General features: G+C 40.7%; 1 pseudogene; it reads left to right on the top strand.

Annotated features, from left to right (window-relative positions):
* Nucleotides 1-19,745, top strand: part of LOC149221383 (alcohol dehydrogenase-like 4) — a 114,027-nt pseudogene extending 94,282 nt beyond the window's left edge.
* Nucleotides 19,746-20,020: the final 275 nt, after the last annotated feature.

Here is a 20,020-nt window from a genome sequence, read left to right as displayed (position 1 = left end):
ATCTGTAATGACGAGCATTTTACAAGAGATTGTCCACAATGCTCTGAGCTCTCTAAACTTTTAACGACTTCAAACACATCGGTAGTGTTGACTGATCCGTTTCCAAACCCAGAGACACATTTGGTTGCAACAGACCATGCTTCCACATCCAAAGTACTCATGTTATCCATCACAAAGCCACAAAACGAAGTTTTGGTGTCAACGAGAAACAAAGCTTATGGAAATCCATTGTCATCGTCGAATAATCAGGGCACTGATCAACCTAATCCTTCGATTTCAACTTCAACTAAAAATTTTCCACCTATTGTACCTGAATTGACAATAAAACCACCAAAGGGATTTGTGCACAAATCAACATTTAACCCTCAGGCTCGAGTAGCTCAAAATTATAACATAGTGGAAGATCTTGCTCAGTCACCTTCTGCTATGTCGACACTCGAGGTGTTGCAAAATTTTCCCTCCCAGAAGCAGGCTTTATTGTCAGCAATAGGTGGAATAGATCCTACCAATTCAAATCTTGCGGTTTTTAACCATGCGGGATATACACCACAGTTACCGACGCAGTTATCTTTCCTGATTCAAGTAAAATCTCTCAATAAGAATGTTCACCAAACTATTATTGATGAGGGGGCATCTACTTGCATTATGTCCATGAGCTGCTGGAAAATACTTGGTTCACCGTCATTGTCACGATCACTGACCACGTTGAAAGCTTTTGATGGAAGAACATATACCCCATGTGAGATTTTGAGTCACCTGCAAATCGAACTAGGGGGAAAAACAGTTACTATTGAAGTTGAGGTAGTTGACGGACCCCTCGATTACAACATTGTAATGGTAAGGCCTTGGGCATGTGCTATGGCTGTTGTGGTTTCCACGTACTTTCGTACTATTGCATTCCCTTTTAAGGGTGGAATCACAGTCATTTATCAGCTAGCTTTCTTTGCCAATATTTCACAGGCTACGGGAAGCATTCCGTTGGTACACAGACCCCCACTGTCACTTCAAAGTGTTGGAGTAGGTCTCTTTAAAGATCCTTCCCTAATAGGTACTTTTACCCTACCGTCACCATCTAATTTGGCAGAAGTGGCAAGAGTAGAGACTTGCAACATGATTTCCTCCACCTCATATGATTTAAGGAGGATTACCAACAAAGTTGAAGTTGATAGTAATATTGAGGTGATGCCATTAAGCCCCATTGAATCATCATAGCAATCAATTTTTCGGGCTTGTGCTGCAAACCCAAATCCACACTCAACAATTGTATGGGAAAATTGGTCGTTAGAATATGGTACCTCTTCGAATCCTTTTTCACATATACATTCTACGGATGAAGGAATCATCCAATCAATGATGATAGGAGGAACCATGGGAAGATTATCATCATCATTCCCATCTTCCAGATGACATCGAAGATTATTCAAATGAACTAAACCACCCATCAGTCGTTGATTTCCTATCGAATTTAGTTTTCATAGACATAATAAAATCTGAGCAAAGCCTGTCAAATATTGAAGAAATGATTTCTATTAATATTTCGACCAAGCCTAATATTGTAGATAACATTCATGTTGGCAAATCTTGTTCTCCATTGTAACTCGATAATTACTGTACTCTCTTTCGTGAATTTAGAGATATTTTTGCATGGTCTTACGAGGAGATGCCAAACATTGACTCTAGTATTGTTGAACACGAAATCAAAATGTACCCTGATGTCAAGCCAGTTTGACAGCGGCTTCGACCTGTTCATCCAAAGAAAGTTGTTGCAATTAAAGCAGAAGTTGAAAAACTTTTGCAGACTGGTTCTATTTATCCTGTTCCTCTTACTGACTGGGTTTCCAACATTGTTCCTATCATGAAGAAACAAAGAACAATACGAGTGTGCATCGATTATAGGGATGTAAATCAGGCATGTCCAAAAGAAAATTATCCTACTCCTTTTATCGACCAGATTATTGATGAATGTGCCAGATGTGAAATATTCTCATTTATGGATGGATTTTCCGGCTACAATCAAATCAATATACACCCACAGGACCAATAAAAAACAACTTTTATTTGTCCATGGGGCACATTCGCCTATAGGAAACTCCCATTCGGTTTGAAGAATGTTGGGGCCACATTTCAGAGGGCAATGAATTATGCCTTCCATGACATCAAGCACATTTTTCAACCTTACCTTAACGATTTACTTGCTCATTCACGAAAGCGGACTGATCACCCGCAACACTTGAGAGCAATATTTTTACGATGTCAACACTACAAGATTCGACTCAATCCACACAAATGTGTTTTTTGCATTGGTTCTGGTCACTTGCTTGGATTTGTAGTGTCTCAAGAAGGGATTCAACTAGATCCATTAAAGGTTCAGGAAATTTGGGATTTGCCTCCACCTTCAAATCTTTTACAGTTATAGAGACTCCAAGGGAAAGCCAAATTTATGAGGAGGTTCATTCCTAATTACGCTGAAATGGCTAAAGGTTTTACACGTCTTTTGAAAAAGGAGATACCCTTTCATTGGGATCAGGTTGCGCAAGCTTCGTTTGACACTCTTAAAGATACCCTGATTAGAGCTTCATTAATGTATTTTCTAAATTACCAAAATGACTATTACATGTATCTCGCCGCTACAGATACAACCATTGGCATGGTTTTACTGCAGGAAGAAAACGGGATTGAACATCCTATTTATTACTTGAATCGTAATCTCAACGATACAGAAAGTAAGTACTCTTATGTAGAAAAACTAGCTTTGGCAGTTGTTCAAGCTGTTCAAAGATTTCGCCATTATATCCTGTTACGAAAAACAACTGTCATTTTAGATTGCAACCCTATGACATACATCTTGTCACGTCAATTGCTAGGGGGCAAATATTAAAAATGGATAGTTATTATATAGGAATTTGATTTAGAATTCATCAAGTGTAAATCAAACAAATCTCTAGTTTTCGTTGAGTTACTATGTGACCTTCCCTTGACCTCCATCGATTCAACATCCAAACCATCAATTTTGGATGAGTCTCTATTTCTAATTTCGTCATCTGATGCCTGGTATGGAGATATACTGATTCATCTCCAAACCCAAACTTTCCAGTAAGATACCTCTTGCTCACAACAGTGACATATTCGTTACCAAGCTAAAGATTATCATATCATTGGCAACACACTTTACCATCGTGGTATCAATACGGTTTTATGGAGGTGCCTCACACATGAGGAGGCCAAGAAAGTATTGAATGATTGCCATTCAGGTGCCTGTGGTGGACACTTATCTGGATATGCAACCGCACAAAGAATTCTTCGTGCTGGTTACTTCTGGCCAACTATATTTAAATATTGTATTATTGTTGTCAGAACCTGTCATGCATGCCAGATATATGACCAAAAAACCAGACTACCACCTACACCATTGCATCCAGTCATTGCTGTTGGCCCATTCGCCAAATGGGGAATTGACTTTATGACATGTAACCCCACCTCGGCTGGGGGGCATGGGTATATTATAGTCGTCGTTTACTACTTTACCAAATGGGCCAAGGTGATGCCAAAATTGAACAATAATGGCGAAACAGCTGCTCTTTTCTTTTTCAACCATGTGGTTGCCTGGCTTGGTGTACCACAAGCCATAGTTACAGATAATGGGTCGCATTTTTGTAATCACATGATGGTTGAGTTGACTGCTAAGTTAGGACTGTCACATGATAGTTCTACCCCGTATTACCCGTAAGCGAATGGACAGGTTGAGGCCGTCAACAAGGTGTTGAAGCGGATGTTGCAAAGAGTGATAGGGGTTCATAAAAGAAACTAGCACTTAATCATGTACTCTGCCTTGTGGGCATATCGAACCTCGGCGAGAAATGCAACTGGATTTACACCCTTTCAGTTGGTGTATGGTTTGGAAGCAATCTTACCAATACAATGCGAAATTTTATCGCTCAAACTCGCGATTGACCTGTTACCTGACACTTCGGAAGAAGAAGCGCTATTAGTCTCCTATACCAATAGGTTTCATTTTTTATGATTGACAGTAGAAGTGCCAAAAATGTTCATCTTTGATGCTACAAAGGTTCCATATTTTGTGAAAAGAACAGAGAGTTAAAAAATGTAAAGAGGGTATGCCTTAAAAGAATGATCAAAAGGCAAGAAAATGAATTGGTCAGAAAAAATAATTGAAATGAACCCCAAAGAAAGACCATGAAAGTGGCTGACCAAAATGCCACTGCTATCTTGATGGATGGCCCAACAGTTCAAACTGGACCATGCCATGTTTTAAATTGCTTGTTCTAGACTAGAGAATGAATATCTGCTCAAACAGTTCAAGCTTGGCAGATGAGTAGCTAGATAGAGAAATGAAGGAGCCCAACTGCTTAATCTGGGCCCTTGGAAGACATAAGGGTAGATTTAGATAGGAGGGCAGCCAAAAGAAAAGAGGATTATCAGGGTTTGCAAGGCTAAGTGCACCCATTCAAAAGAAGAAAAAAATGTTAGGTGTATTAGGCAGGGTAGGTAGTTGGAGGTTGCAGAAGCAAGGTATGACCACCTGATATATTGAAAATCATATCTTATCTCATCAATAAGAGAAGGGTAAGAACAATGGTCTAAATGGAAAAACTATCAAAGCATGTCTAACTTCCCTCATTCCCCTCAAAAAGTTTCTTACTAATATCCCCTTGAGGACTTTAGTTTCTTACTCCTATGAATCCACCAAACAAAGAGCTTGAAGACATGCCTCTTGCTGATAGAGATTACCTTATCCAAAATCTTGTTGGTGACAGAAATCACTTGCAGACCATCCGCCAGTTGAGAAACAACTATCAAAGCAACTGTGACATGTATGGTATATGGGAATCCAATTTGCCTTATTACTTCCTTCCATCTGTTAATATTTTTCCAGAGATCATCCGCTTATGTGCCGAGAACTATGAGCCAACTCAGAGAGCTGTTAAGTCTCCATCTGGGAGCATACTTTTCCACATTACTCCCGACTCCATCAACCAAATGCTCAACTTCAAGCAGACTCAGCTGTTGTTTCCCTTCTCCATGAACTATTTGCTGGATGCAGGCTCCAAACTCTCTAGTGCTGACATTGAAAAAATCACCAAGACATTCATGAGGGCAGACCGCTAGCCTACAGGGCCACCTCCTTTCTTATATGTCCATTTCAATGAGGTGGGCAAGCTTCTAGTTGATATGATCTCTTATGTGCTGGGCTTCAAAACCAGTGAGCACATTGATGAAACAGTGTTGGTATTATTAGCTGCATATAGTCCAGGCCAGCCCCCTGCTTACAAGTATAACTATGCCAAGTTCATAGCCAATAAAATACATGATCAGCTATTGAAAGTGGATAGGGAGGGGGTATTCAAATATTCATCATATATCTACCACTTATTCATGTATTACCAGTCTGAAAGCTTCCAATGCCCCATCAAGAAATTGGATTCTAGGGGTGAAAAGAGGTCTGTCATCTTCTGGTCATCAGTTTTCCATGAAGTTCAAAACTCTCCATTTTCTTACTGTGAGTTTATTGACCAATTTGTATACCCAGTCTCTTGCCTCCTAATGAGATCCCCTCCTCCCAGACTATCATTTGAGATACAGAAGACCTTGCAACTGTCCAAGAGCTACAAAATAGGTGATTGGTACCTATATCAAAATCACACTGTCATTAGAATCTATGGCTGTGAGCTTTGTCCTTACAGGCTTCCAAGGTATGTACCAATGAGACTGTTTGCCTTGGAATACTATAGGAAACTCATTAGTTCTGATCTTACCCATTTTCATAGTGCCAAAAAGAAATCTCACCTAAAATTCAAAGACCATCTAGGCCCCTTCATTATGAACAAGAAAGAAGGTTGGCAAGATGCTGATCAAATTCTCAGGGACAAATATAAGCTAAAGAGGAGCTTCTGGTGGGTCCCTTATGACCCGGAAGGTTTTATCAGTGCCAAAAGAGTTAAATACAGGCTGCTAGGTTATGACCACTGTAAATATCCACAAATTGAACAATACGCCAACCAAGATGAGTGGTTGCAAGGCACATTAGTTGAGGAATTGACTCAAGAGGAAATAATGGAGAAAAATGTTAAGGATTTAGAAAAAACTCTTGACTTGGATTCTATGCAGCAGGTAACATTCAAGTTGCCACATCAAATTGGAGAAGGCACATCCATTGCTGTAGCCACACAAGCTGCCCAGGGACCATCTACATCAGCAGCAGGTACAGCAAAAGGGAAGGAGATAATGGATGCAGAAAAAGAAGTGGTCACTGAACAGCCTGCCTCTTTAATGGAGCAACCTCAAGTACAGGCTCCTCTACAACAAACAGAAGCACCAACAGTGCCTGCCTTGCAGACTCCTGCCCATTAGGAAAGAGGCAGAAAACGAGACCGAGATGACTCCACACCTGCTAGTGGGTCCACTTAGCAGCCTGAAGCCAAGAGGCAAAAGGTTGATTCTCCAATTGTGGAGGAAGTCAGTGAAGAAATCCTTGGAAGTCCAAGGAAAGATAGAGAAGATAGTCAACAAATAGCTGCAAGCTCTTTTCAACAAGAGTAGGAAAGACAGCATGGCATGGAGGTGTCCTCCTCCACACAGCAAAGCAAGAGGCCAGCTAGCATCAAGGCCACCTTTAAAGAAATTAAGGCACAAAATGAACTGTTAAGAGTGCAGTTATATGACCAATTTCTTAAGGCAACACCTGCCAAGCAAGAAAGGTTGATGGCGGCGTATGACATCAAAGAGGAAAAAATGATCCTCAGCCATTTTAAACCCAAGGTTTAGCAGCCTTAGTCAGCTGCAGATTATGTCAGGACAAAGTTAGAGGTTATGGCAAAAGACATTCACCCCATGGATCAAATAGAATTGCATAAGCAAACAGGGGAAATGGTCTATGCCACATTGGTAGACAAGGCCACAATGGCCCATGAGTTAAAGAAATCTCTGAAGAACACTAATACTCAGCTTGATTTAGAAAGAATGTTCTCCACGGCCAAGGACAATAGAATCAAAACATTGGAGGACATTATTGTAGACCTGGGGCATGATCCTAAGAATCCCAAGGCTATAAAGGCCCTAATGAAGAAAAAGGAGGATGATATTGTTGCTCTAAAAAAGCAAATGAGGCTCTCCTCAACCATGCATCCATAAGCGGGAGATCTGGTAAAAGAGAAAGAAGCTGAGAATACATTGGACCTACTCATGCAAATGAATCAGAGAAGAGTCCAAATGGAAGGAGAATTAGAAAAGGCACTGCAAGACAAACAGGGAGAGTCGACCTCCCAGCCACCTCAAACTGCCCCAACCACTGCTGCAGCTACAGAAGCAGCAGTGACCCCTCCTATTACTACAACGACTACAACAACTACAGATGCTGCAGCGGTGTCATGCGGAAAGAGTCAATTTTGCGGACAAAACCGACCTCCCTAGAAGCTAAGGCTTTCTAGTGACAAACAAAACAATCAAGCACTATCTTTCCCTAAATATGCATTTAAAATAAAAGCAACTAGGTGTTTAAGGCTTACCTTTAGTCCAACGATGTTTGTAGCAGCCAAGCCTCTCCGATCTAGATGAGCTCCTTCTCCTTGAAGCCTGCATTCACTAATAGGCAAACGATTACATAGCACCTGAATAACTCATATAATAAAACATATTCATCATAAAGACCAAGGAGTTTATGAAACAAATTATATATAACAACTTGTTGAGAAAAATGAACTTAATTGTATTAATTGGAAACAAAAGAAACCATTACAACCAGTGCCTTGGTGTTGTGCAGGTCCCTCCCAGGGTCCAACAAGAGTTCTCCTTTACTTTGATCAGCTCACCCACTTCCAAACGAAGCTAAGAAAGGATGGGAATCTCTCCTCTCAAGCTCTAAAAGGGAGTCCTAATTTCAGTAGCATCTACCCTTAGGAATGTTCAGCTTTCAACCTCTCCTCCCTTTGGCCCAATGCCTGTATTTATAGTGCTTTGGAGGAAGTTAATCAGGTCCACCATTAATGGGATTAGCCCCTCTTTCAAAGGGATAGCTCCCCTCTTCATGGGATAAGTTCCTCTTTCATTGGGATGCATGAACCATCTGGAGGCGCTCAATCCACGTCAAACCATCTTCTAGAATGCTCTAGAATCGACCACAAGTAAGTTTTTTGAAGTAAAACTTGCGCCTTTTGACCTTTACAAGAGTACGCACCCACCCCTTTACAGACAGAGCGTACAAGTACGCAGGTATTATGTACTTGAGGTGCATACACGCAGGTAAGGGTAAGAGAAACTGCGTAACCAGAGTTATATTGACTTTTAAAGGCTTTCTCTCTTTTTTGGAGTTTGACATGAGGAGCAGAGGTATAAGACTTGCCAAGGAGGACAGTATGTCTATTGATGGAGCCATACTAACTGCAAATAGTCATGGTGACAAATTTTAGTGTAACAGATTGCCCCCTAAAGTGCGAAGCCTATAGTAGATTAGGGTTTCATATCATCTAGGAAGGGTAAAGCACTTTATCATTTCAAAGATTATCTTGTGGAGAGCCCAGTCGGAACCTGCAAATATTCAACACAAAATACATATATGAGATCATATCATCGCTGAGGTAGGCATTCCCATACTCAGATCAAAAACTTTAACTAACAAACTAACTACTGCTCTGATATAGGAATGATTTCGCAGTACATCATAATCATAGACTCATGTAGACACAGTATGGACGCAGCCATCTGTTTATAATTAGTCTACTATATAATGAATACAAAACTCCTCGCAGCCTAGATGGCGGAAACTAGATCCAGGGTCTTCATTTCTACTTCCCGAAATAGTACGATTCTATCCATGTGAATAAATGAGTTGATGTCGAACATGGTAGAAACTACTTGATTACCAGTCAATGATGTAAACTGTTAACAAGTGTGAGAGAGACCACCAGTGATGTCAATGGCTCTCAAAGTACCCAGTACAATCCATGAGATGTGAATGAATGTGTTGATGTCAAACATGTCACGGAATCCTTCGATCGAAAGTCAATGATGTAAATTGTCGTCAAAGGCGAGAAACCTGCCATTGAGGCATGTAGATCTCAAGGTACTGACGATTTCTAGATCATCTTTCTAGATAATGTGCTGATGTCGATAGAAAGTGACCCGTTGCAGGCAAGCCCACAACACGAAATCATAAATCAAGTTGAAGAAATGTAGCTGTAAGGACTGACTCAGGGATGGTCAAGATGGATGACAGATATTTTGCAGATGAATGGTTTATTTGCAGTGACCTCTTGAACACATAACGACACAACAGATGGCTTGGTGAAAATTGACCCAAAGTTAATACCCGGAAACTGGCTGAAGACTTTCAATGTGGTTTTATCAACTATTAGGCAAAGGATTTCCCAACCCAGGTGAATGAAAAGTGTCGTGTTCAAGAGGGGTGATAAGGTTTTTCTGAGACAAAGGATAAAAAATAGGCTCATTTTTCTCTCTTTTCCCCCACCATTTCTGGCAAGTACCTCTTTATTTTTTTACAAGCTTGAGGAGGATAACATTTGCTTGATTATAAGTTCATCCTTCGGATGAGTCCAACTTAGTTTAGATTTGAACCCTAAGAAGGAGTGGTCCGTTCCTGTTTGTAATCGAACAGGTCCTTTACTGTGAAATTTTAACGAGTCCAGTATAGGAGAAACTCGGCGTTCTTCAATTTTAGAGAGTCTGAAAAAACTTAAGAAGACTCCAGGATTGACCTTTTTCGTAAATTTGTGTCTCCCAAGCCCGAAAAAGTATAAAATAATACTTGAGAGAACCGCTTGATCTTTACGACCAAGGAGTACTTTCCTGATTAGTGTCTCTGATCTGAAAAGTAAAAAGCGATCAAGGACACATCGTTTTATTTCCAATACCGAATTTGAAACGACAAAAATCTGGCAATCTTTTCATGTTTTTACTGTCAGAAAAGAGCTGTAAGACGACTGTCTTTTAATTCCGTTTTAACGAGTGTAAAAGAAACGCTCGGCAATCTTTTCATGTTTTAGGAGTCAGAAAAGGGCTTAAAGATGACTCTGATGTTTTTGTTTGTAAAAAATGACAATTTTCCCTGAAAATCCTTTATCCTGCACAAAAACCAACACATTACTCATACCTATTGAAGATAGATAAAAATACTTTGAAAAACACCTTTTCATGGTGAAAAATAAACAAATTTACCATTTATTTACCCAAAAAACCTATAAAAAGGGCTTTTACCAATTCATTTTTACCATTTTATTGTTGAGGAGAGAAAAAGGGCTTTTGGCAAGAAACTTCCCGTGGACATTGCGGAGAATCCGACCGTCAAAACTGAACGCCTTCTCTTCCAGGTAATTTTCAACATCCTCCTCTTCAATTTCATCCGTTTAGAATTCTTTTTTAGGCCCTAGATTTCATTTTTTGGAGGTTTTGGGGTTTCAAGAACCGCCTCTCGGGGTACGCAGTTGCCACACTAGGGACCTGCGTACCCCGACATTTTCTCAGTTAGAAAAATGTCGGGAGTACGCACCTTGCCTTCAGGGCACCTGCGTACTCACGCTCTATTCCTAAAGGTGGGGTGCGTACTCCGCGCAACAAGTTTTTAAACCCCAAATTCTCCAAAATGGACCAAAAAATTTTGATTTTATGGAATCTAATGGATGTTTTCTGGTGTGTAGATTGTTCACCATGCTTGATTGGTGCGAGAGAGAGCACGAAGATGTCGATTTGGCCGCCATTAATCATCAACCGTCAATTGATGCTTTGAAGGCATGCGGCCTTTATAAATACTGGGCCATACCTGGCATGAGGGCCCAAGTGAGATTTCTAGAGTGGCTGGTAGAAAGATGGAACGTTCAGGACCGATGTTTTTATATTGGAGGGCACCAGCTCGAGATGGAGCCCACAGATATTTACTTTCTCACTGGTTTGCCCAAGAGAGGCGAACACTTGACTCTGTTCGGGACTAGGCCGGGTGGCCAATCCATCGCTAGTCTCCGACTAGAGTGGTGTAATACTCAGACTCAGAAGAAGGGGATAGAGATCAAAACTATATCCCACCCTGAACTTATGGTGATTGCCTTTACAGTTACCAGACTTTGCGGGGCTACCGCTTTACACATTTCCACTGGATCCCAGATGCGGATGGCGATTGATTGCTATCGAGGTACCATTTTCAACTTGTGTGATGCTGTGTTGGCCAATGTAAAAGGCCAACTGACTAGAGCCAAAAACAGATAGCTAAAGACTTTTGGTTATGGGTCTTTAGTTGTGAGTTTTGGCTTAGAGAGGGTTCTGATGCTGATCCCACAGCATCTCACTATTGGTGTTGGGCTTCCTCGAGAGCCCAAATTGATGCGATGGGTTACGGTTATGGCCCGTCATCCTGATGAGGGAACGGAGGTTGTTCGATTTACTCCGGAGTACTTTCACTGGTTAGAAGACCAGGTCTTTTCTATATAGGATTTTCCTTATGCCGGAGTTGATTTTCATGGAGATCCGGACATGGTTCTTCCACCGGGAGAACAATGGGATGATACAGGTGACTTCATTTTCCACAAGTTTTTTAAACTATCTATTTTTTTTGTTTGTTTTTATATCGTCTCAAAACTGATAGTAATAATTTTCAAAATGCAGATGTAGGCCCATGACGTCCAGCCAATCTCTGGCCTTTTGAGAGGAGACTACCAGTTGCAGTGGCACCGGCCCCACAGGACGAGGCCACAGAGACTTTAGCTGAGTTGGAAAGTGACCTAGAGCGTCTTACAGCAGATATACCAGAGACTACCATAGATGATATTCCTATCAGGCTTCAGTGCTATGTAGTCGGGGTCCCAAGACCTTTTAGGAGGTTCTTGTGTAGGGTAGCCCATGCAGTGGTGTCATATAGAGATCATCACCAGTGAATGGATGGTCGTTTTGTAGACACATGTGACATTTTGGTTTTTTGTACTTATCATTTTTGCCGATCATAAGGTGTTTTTCAACCTATGATCAAAGACGATGTATTCTTTGACACACTCCTATCTATATATATCATTATTACCGGCCTATCTTGTAAATCATGTTATGGAATGGTTTTAAATTTACATGTATGATTATTGCAAATGTCTATTTAACATTCGAGAAGCAATTGCATCTGCTAATGTATTTAAAGACCTTGGAATATGTTGATATGCAATGTAATCAAACTCACGTTCCAAGAGACGCACTCTCAAAAATAACCTTAATAACACTGGATTTCTAATGGCATATACTCTATTAAGCTGTAATACAACGAGTTCAGAATCTAACCTCACTATCAAACTCCGAATCCCAAATGAAATAGATTCAGACAATAACTCAATCACTGCACTGTATTCGGCAATGTTGTTTGTTGTTTGACCGAGGCTCACCCCATGCATAGATACTAACTCGTCAGAGGGCGAATAGATAACCCAAGCTGCGGAAGAGATATTCCGTGTACTACGACAAGCACCATCAGCGAAACCAATGTATGTTTGGAGAGGCATCGACATCTGCATCATCAAGAGTAAAACCAAGATAAGCCAGAATAACGACGAAAACACACTCTCTAAGCTAAGCACACTGTTTAAACTAACAAACACACCAGCTAGAAAGAAAACTATCCTAACTAAAAATCTCCATACCCATCTTTTAAGCATAATACCTCTTTAGGTAAATTCCATTTCTGGGTTTACCCAAAGAGTCCCCGTCAAAGTCTACCAACTCATAGGCCCCTTTTGCTAGCTTTCGCTTGACAATATAGGGCCCATGCCACATAGGAACGAATTTTCCAGCACCTAATTTATCATTAGCTTGATCATACAATAACTCTAGGTCTCCTTCCGAAAAATTTCGAGGGGTCACATTTCGATCATACTGAGCTTTTATACGTTTTGCGTGAGTCTCGATTGCCAATGCAGCATCACGTCGATTCTCATCTAATTGAGCTAAGTATAAAAAACGCTTTTCCTCTTCGGAAGTAGCTAGAAGTAACTCGATGGCCATTTGCAGTGACGGGATTTCGCATTCAATGGGTAGCACAGCTTCCAAACCATAAACTAGTTGGAAAGGAGTGAACCCTGTTGATGTTTTAACTGAGGTTCGATACGCCCAAAGCGCTAAAAATAACATGTTGTGCCAATTCGACCGATGAATACCAATGATTCGTCGGATCATGATAACTAAAACTTTGTTGATGGACTCAACCGGACCATTCGCTTGTGGATAATAAGGAGTTGAGCTATCGTGACGCAAACCAAGCTGGCCTGTAAGTTCTGTCATCATAACGTTTTGAAAATGGCACCCATGGTCAATGATTATCGCTTGTGGGACACCAAACCTAGCAATTATAAGATTGAACATGAAAATTGCAGCTGTCTTGCCGTCTGCCTCGAATGTAGGCATCGCCTCGGCCCACTTAGTAAAATAATCTACCGCAAGGATGATATACGCATGCCCCCCAGCCGAGTGAGGGTTACATGTAATAAAATCAATACCCCATTTGGCAAAAGGACCAACGGCAATTATAGGGTGGAGAGGAGCAAGTGGAGCGCGCATCTTTCGATCAAACACTTGACAGTTGTGGCATTTTCGGACCGCAGTAATACAATCTTTAAGCAAGGATGGCCAGAAGTAGCCAGCGCGCAATATCTTTTGGGCTGTGGCATACCCAGACATATGACCGCCACACGCTCCAGAGTGACAGTCATTCAAAACCCTTTCAGCTTCCTCGTGAGTTAAGGAACGTCTAAAAATAGAGTCCGCCCCATGGCGATAAAGAGTATCTCCAATAATTTTGTACTGTTGGGACTGGAATCGAATTTTCCGACGTTCCATCTTTGAAACTTCGGGCCGAAAGGATTGGGTCTGGAGATAGACGATGATATCCCCATACCACAAATCTAAAGTGCTGATTAGAAACAAAGATTCGTCCGCAATGGGCTCCTCTGCCACAATTTCTGTGTCAGCACGCGGGAAGTCACACATTAACTCTGCAAAAACTAAAGATTTCTTAGACTTAGATTTCTCAAACTCCAAGTCGAACTCTTGCAGGATAACAATCCATTTAGAGTACTTGCCCCCTAGCAATTGTTTGGTCAAAATGTAGATCATAGGGTTGCAATCCGAAATGACTGTAGTTTTATGAAGTAAAATGTAGTGACGAAAACGTTGGACAGCTTGAACGGCTGCCAATGCCAATTTCTCCACATGTGAGTATTTTAGCTCAATTGGATTTAACGTCCGACTAAGGTAATATATCACATGTTCCGTTCCGAATTCGTCTTCCTTAACTAAGACCATTCCAATGGTGGAATGAGCGGTGGCGAGGTACAAAAAGTAATCCTGGTTGTAGTTGGGAGGATGCAACAACGGTGCATGGGTCAACGCGTGTTTGAGTGCATCAAAAGATTTCTGAGCTATCTCATCCCAAGAGAATTGAGCGTTCTGTTTCAACAACCGTGTAAAACCCTTTGTAACCTCGGCGTAGTTAGGAATGAATCGTCGTAAAAAGTTTGCTTTCCCCTACAAACTTTGGAGTTGAAGAAGACTCGAAGGAGGAGGCAATTTGATGATAGCTTCTACCTTCGAGGGATCGATGCGAATGCCGGCTTTCGAAACTACAAATCCTAGCAATCTTCCCACTTCTATACAGAAGACACATTTGTGTGGGTTCAACCGAATACGATAATGCCTACACCTCATGAAGATTGCTCGTAAATGGACAAGGTGATCAGCTCGATGTAACGAATGAGCAGGCAAATCATCAAGATACGGTTGCATAATGTGTTTGATGTCATGAAACGCATAAGACATCGCCCTTTGAAAAGTTGCTCCAGCATTCTTTAGTCCAAAAGGCAGTTTGCAATAAGCAAATGTCCGCCATGGACAAATGAAATCCGTTTTCGGTTGATCGGCAGGTAGAATATTGATTTGATTGTAACCGGAAAAACTGTCCATAAAGGAAAATATTTCGCTGCCGACACAATCATCAATGATTTGATCGATATAGGGTGTTGGGTAGTTGTCCTTTGGACAATCTCAATTAATGTCCCTATAATCGATGCATATTCTTATTGTTCCCTGTTTTTTGTTAACCGGAACAATATTCGATACCCAATCCGTTAACGGGATCGGATAAATGAAACCTGCTTTCAACAGTTTTTCAACTTCTGCTTTAATTGCAGCAGCTTTTCGTGGGTGAATCTGATGCAAACGTTGCCGGATGGGTTTAGCGTCCAGGTAAGTCTTGATCTCATGAACAACAATCGCGGGATCAATTCCTGGCATTTCCTCATAGGACCAGGCAAACACGTCGCGGAATTCTTGAAATAGGGCCTTGTATGTCTGAATTTCGTCATCTGTACACAAGGCACCTATATGAATGTTTTCAATAATTCCAGGCTTAACCGAAATGTCAATGGGAATAGTTCGAGATATGTTTCCCAAATTCAGCTCTGAATCAGGATGTTTCATTGGATTCTGAGCTTCCTTGACATAATCAGCTATAAAAATTGATGAGAAATCATTTTCAAAACAATCATCCTCAGGTAAAAACGAAGATCTATGATGGAGATCCTCCCATGGTAAATCGTCTACACAGAGGACTTCACGAAATTTCTCGTCAGATGACACAACTTCGGGAAACGCTATTAACTCCGAGGTTGATGTGAAAAGTGATTCCTCACAGACCACATTCATTTGGTCGATTTTGGTTGAACGCGGGTCGGTAAAAGACTGCACGGCTTCATAGGCAATTTCATATGGACTCAAAGGCATAGCATCACCAAGTTCCTCCACTTTAACCGTCTCGAGTGAAGTGAACCCCCCAGAAAATCCAAGTGAGTCTAGCTGACGTCTGCTCTAGGTACAGTGGGATCTTCCCTCCACCGTCACCTTAGGAAGAATCCTAAAGATAATAGTCACTAAGGTCACCAACAGCAACAAATATACCTGGGGGAACAGTCTACGATCCGATACACACGCAAGGGCAGAGTAGCAAACTCAATCCCCTTGCCAGCTCCTTGACAATAATCCAAGGTTTACCGACAAGTGACCCCAGGCTCCTCGACAATGGTTAATCTGAGGTTTACCGTTTGTAGTACGTGCATATCTAGCGTCGTTCCCAATGAAGGAGGATTGATTCCCTCACTGGTTCGGACACGATCTCGTGCTTCTCCTTTAAGAGGAGCTTTCCCAGAGCATAAATGTAACAGTTGGATTTATCCTACCACAAGATAAGCTACTTGTTTGTTTTTACTATCTTGGAGAGTTAATTACTCTCCTACTCCAAGACACTAGCCTGATCTATGTTGGTGTATCAGAGCCCTAGTAAATAAAAAGTTACTAAGTTAATTTTACTTTAAGCGTTAATTTTTATGGCTTTTCTTTAGGAAAAAAGGTGGCGGAGATGAAACTGATTGTGTGTAGACTCAACTCAAATCCACTAAAAAGATGCACCTAGGATGAAACAAAACAATTTTTCCTTTTCAATGAATTCCCTAGCTAAGAGAGTTGGAGAATGCAAAATTTATAAAGACAACTTTCTTCGCAATGAAAATCAAAGAAACAATCTCTTTATCTTTTCCAAAGCACACAACACATGACCACTAATTATTTCATGAAAACCTCCTTTCTCTTTTCAAAGACTTCAAATGCTACTAAAACAAACTTTTTTTTCCAAAAGAGATTTTGTATTTTTCCTATTTTAACAAAGCATGTAAAACTACTTAACAAAAATCAATTTTAAAATCTATGAAAATCTAAAAGAAATGTATCTCAAAGAAAATCTAAGAGAAATTTACCTAAAAGCAAATCTAATGAGGTAAAAGCCTACAGAATATAATTCCAGGATGTATTACTCAGTTAAAATTCAACCAAGGACGATTTCATGCAGAATCATAAATCAATCAAAAACAAAAATCGAAAACTCTTGTTCTTTTTCTTAAGAATGAAATTCACAGCTTAACAGACAAGCCTTCTCGAAATTCCGCAAAGAGACAACACAACGGTAGGTTTCTCAAACAAAGGTGATTTTACGAAAGGTCTAACTCCTAAGAAGACTGAAAAGACCAGGGATATCCAAGGTTTTTACAACTTCTAAAGCCAGAGTCACTACAAGACCAATGCAAAAATCAAACCTAGGGCTAGAATTTCTATGAACTTCACTAAAACCCTTGATGCTAATGAAACAAGCTTAGATGAAAACTTCTGACAGGTAACCAGTGGATCTGGGCAGCAATAAACAAACTATAAACAAAATCTAATAGGTAAAAAGGAAAAAATTGAAATTTTCTAAAGTTTTGACAGGGTATGCAGGCAGCATGTTTGCACAGGTGCGGCCACGCTCTGTGTACAAAGTAGAAGTGCGTACAGGTACGCACTGTGCTTAACGCAGAGGGTGCGTACTGCTCTCAAAAACAAGAAAAATAAAAAACTAACTCAATCCTAAGCTATTCTACCCAAATTCACAGTCAATCAGTCAAAAACCAGAAAGAAATCAACTTTTCTCAAATCAAAGTATCAATCAAAAGAGAAATCAATCAAATCCATGGATTCCCCAGTGGAGTCGCCATTTTTTCATGCGGAAAGAGTCAATTTTGCGGACAAAACCGACCTCCCTAGAAGCTAAGGCTTTCTAGTGACAAACAAAACAATCAAGCACTATCTTTCCCTAAATATGCATTTAAAATAAAAGCAACCAGGTGTTTAAGGCTTACCTTTAGTCCAACGCTGTTTGTAGCAGCCAAGCCTCTCCGATCCAGATGAGCTCCTTCTCCTTGAAGCCTGCATTCACTAACAAGCAAACGATTACATAGCACCTGAATAACTCATATAATAAAACATATTCATCATAAAGACCAAGGAGTTTATGAAACAAATTATATATAACAACTTGTTGAGAAAAATGAACTTAATTGTATTAATTGGAAACAAAAGAAACCATTACAACTAGTGCCTTGGTGTTGTGCAGGTCCCTCCCAGGGTCCAGCAAGAGTTCTCCTTTACTTTGATCAGCTCACCCACTTCCAAATGAAGCTAAGAAAGGATGGGAATCTCTCCTCTCAAGCTCTAAAAGGGAGTCCTAATTTCAGCAGCATCTACCCTTAGGAATGTTCAGCTTTCAACCTCTCCTCCCTCTGGCCCAATGCCTGTGTTTATAGTGCTTTGGAGGAAGTTAATCAGGTCCATCATCAATGGGATTAGCCCCTCTTTCAAAGGGATAGCTCCCCTCTTCATGGGATAAGTTCCTCTTTCATTGGGATGCATGAACCATCTGGAGGCGCTCAATCCACGTCAAACCATCTTCTAGAATGCTCTAGAATCGACCACAAGTAAGTTTTTTGAAGTAAAACTTGCGCCTTTTGACCTTTACAGGAGTACGCACCCACCCCTTTACAGACAGAGTGTACAAGTACGTAGGTATTATGTACTTGAGGTGCGTACACGCAGGTAAGGGTAAGAGAAACTGCGTAACCAGAGTTATATTGACTTTTAAAGGCTTTCTCTCTTTTTTGGAGTTTGACATGAGGAGCAGAGGTATAAGACTTGCCAAGGAGGATAGTATGACTATTGATGGAGCCATACTGACTGCAAATAGTCATGGTGACAAATTTTAGTGTAACAAGCAGCAACAACAACAGCTCCTGAGTCTAGCATAAGCATGGATGAATTGACAAAAGCTGTCAAGGAGGTAGAGCTTCAGGCAACAGAGATTAAACAAGCCAAAGAAAAATTGGCTAAGCTAGAAGCAAAATATGACAAGTCCAAAATGACAGTGGCTGAATAGACCAGAGAAATTAAGGCCCTGAAGGACAGAATAAAGGCCTTGGAGAAGGAGCTGAATTTAGAAAAGACTCTGGATGAAATAAAGAAAATTTTGTGGACCAGGATTGACCACTCTATCACTAGACAGTGGAAATCAATCAAAACAGTGCATGAGCAGATCGAATTAATAGGCCAAGCTCAAATTGAAAGCCAAAACGCCAGAGCAGCACTAGGAAATATACCTGAGCAGGCTAGCAGGATGATACATTTCCTGAACACTCACACAAAATAGGAGTTGGCAGCCTTAGACATCAGCAACAGAACAGATACTATTTTAACAGCTAAAAAGGTGCTGACCCTTAGAAATTTTGTGCAAAATTTGGAGAGAAAATGTCAGGAAATGCAGGCTGAGGTAGATGATTACAAGTTGAGAATGGGTTCATTGCAAGGCAAAGGATTGCCCAGCCTACTGACCGGTGCTGGAAGACTGCTCACCCGTGAGCAGTATGCCACTAGGATGACCAATTTCATTTCAAATCAGATCACAGCATCCACAAGTACTTCAGAAGAAGCAGGACCTCCATCAGGGCAGAGCCTCTATGATAAGCTAGAAAATTTATTTTACATTGAGCATGAAATTAATCACTTGTTTGAGGTCCCACCCAATTTTTACAGGTACACAGAGGCAGATGAGACTTTAATAAAAATACGAAGACACCAACTGCCTAAAGAAGATTGGTGGCAAGCAATGCTGCAAATTTTGCCCAAATGATCTCGGTTCTGTCTCTTTTGGTCAGCCTCAGGTCAACGAAATTGAATGCAGCATGAAGACAACAGGCAAAGCGGATGAGAATAATGACTCAGCAAAATACTGGGACAGCAAGCCCAAAAAGGAAAAAACACAGATTTTGGACAGCGCAGCCCCAGCCGACTCAGTTGGTCACAAAAGTCAAAACTCTCTGACAGATGGACAGCTAATGCACTAAATATTTACTGCAGCATTTACTCTTTCAGCTATAATTCCTCAGGGGTTGGCATAGAATTTATGAGCTATTAACTCATCAGCTAGATATTTTGTATCTTATTTTTGTATATATACCTCCCCACAGAACGTATTTGGGGTTGGTGATTTTCTCTCTGAGACACTGTCTTGTAAATTTTCAGACTATCTAATACAAATGGCTGGAAAAGTTCATGATCTCTGCACTGTTTGATGTCAAAGTGATGATCTGCGTTCTGCTACAGAATTCCTGTGTTGTTT

The sequence above is a fragment of the Pinus tabuliformis genome, chromosome Q, assembly GCF_031772625.1.
Source record: "Pinus tabuliformis cultivar Carrire ecotype Pingquan chromosome Q, CPIR1, whole genome shotgun sequence".
NCBI classification, from domain to species: domain Eukaryota; kingdom Viridiplantae; phylum Streptophyta; class Pinopsida; order Pinales; family Pinaceae; genus Pinus; species Pinus tabuliformis.
The sequence above is the reverse complement of the archived record's forward strand: the minus strand, read 5'-3'. Positions and strand labels throughout refer to the sequence as shown.